Source organism: Aplysia californica, unplaced genomic scaffold (genome assembly GCF_000002075.1).
Source record: "Aplysia californica isolate F4 #8 unplaced genomic scaffold, AplCal3.0 scaffold00202, whole genome shotgun sequence".
NCBI classification, from domain to species: Eukaryota; Metazoa; Mollusca; class Gastropoda; order Aplysiida; family Aplysiidae; genus Aplysia; species Aplysia californica.
Genome location: NW_004797472.1, coordinates 1,139,350 through 1,140,419, shown reverse-complemented (window position 1 = coordinate 1,140,419; position 1,070 = coordinate 1,139,350). Strand labels below are relative to the sequence as shown.

At 44.2% G+C, this 1,070-nt stretch overlaps 1 protein-coding gene across 1 annotated transcript in view; it reads left to right on the top strand.

Annotated features, from left to right (window-relative positions):
- LOC101855872 (Krueppel-like factor luna) overlaps positions 1–1,070 on the top strand; it is a 126,241-nt gene that overhangs the window by 2,427 nt on the left and 122,744 nt on the right. The window lies entirely within an intron of this gene.

Genomic DNA, 1,070 nt, shown 5'->3' with positions numbered 1-1,070 from the left:
AGAGAGAGAGAGAGAGAGAGAGAGAGAGAGAGAGAGAGAGAGAGAGAGAGAGAGGGAAAATAGTAGAATAGGTCCTAGGAGGGGGCAGAAGGAGCTTGAAGCCTAAGGTTTTTCATTAAGAGTTCTTGTAAGTGTGATAGTGTGAGTGTGAATATATGTGTGTGTGTGTGTGTGTGTGTGTGTGTGTGTGTGTTTGTAATGGAGATAAATATATACAAAGATAGACAGTCGTAGAGGCAGATAGACAGACAAACAGACAGACGAACAAACAGACAAACAGACCGATAAACAGACCGATAAACAGACACACACACACATACACACACACACAGACACACACACGGACAGATTGGTATGGTGAGTTGGAGCAGTGGGAAATTCAAATAAGAGAAGAGAGAATAGAGAGGAAGAGAAGCGAAAGAGGGGGTGGATGGAGAAAGAAAGAATGAGAGAAAGAAAGAACAAGAGAGAGAGAGAGAGAGAGAGGGAGAGAGAGCGAGAGAGAGCGAGAGAGAGAGAGAGAAAGAGATCCACAAACCAATGCGTATGATGTTACTTTTCCTAATTACCCCCAACTTTCGCCATCTCTCATTCCTCGGCCTCTTTTCCCTCCCCCAATGTTACGCATTTATATAGATCTATACACATATAATATAAACGGACGAAGTGCAAAAACAGAAGCCGTGCACATCATATACACGAACGTTGCACGTACTACTCCCTTCACCAACCAGCTTCCCTCTCCTATTTCCTATCTTTTTCATCCAACATTTTTCCTCAACAAGTGCATTCAGCATTCCCCTTGCAGTCGAACGGCGCGTTCGGCTGTGTGTCTGATTTCTATTCCTTCTCGTGTGATGGTGAGTTTTTATACCGCCGAACCAGCGGGGGATCATTCATGGCGATTGCAGGGAGACGTGGAGATTGGGGGAGAGAGAGAGAGAGAGAGAGAGAGAGAGAGAGAGAGAAGGTTGTTTGACAGCTTTTAGGGGGAGAGAGAAAAGAGTCAATAATATTTGAGTGTGTGTATGTATGTAAAAGAGAAAGAGAGATGGAAAGAGAAAGAGAGA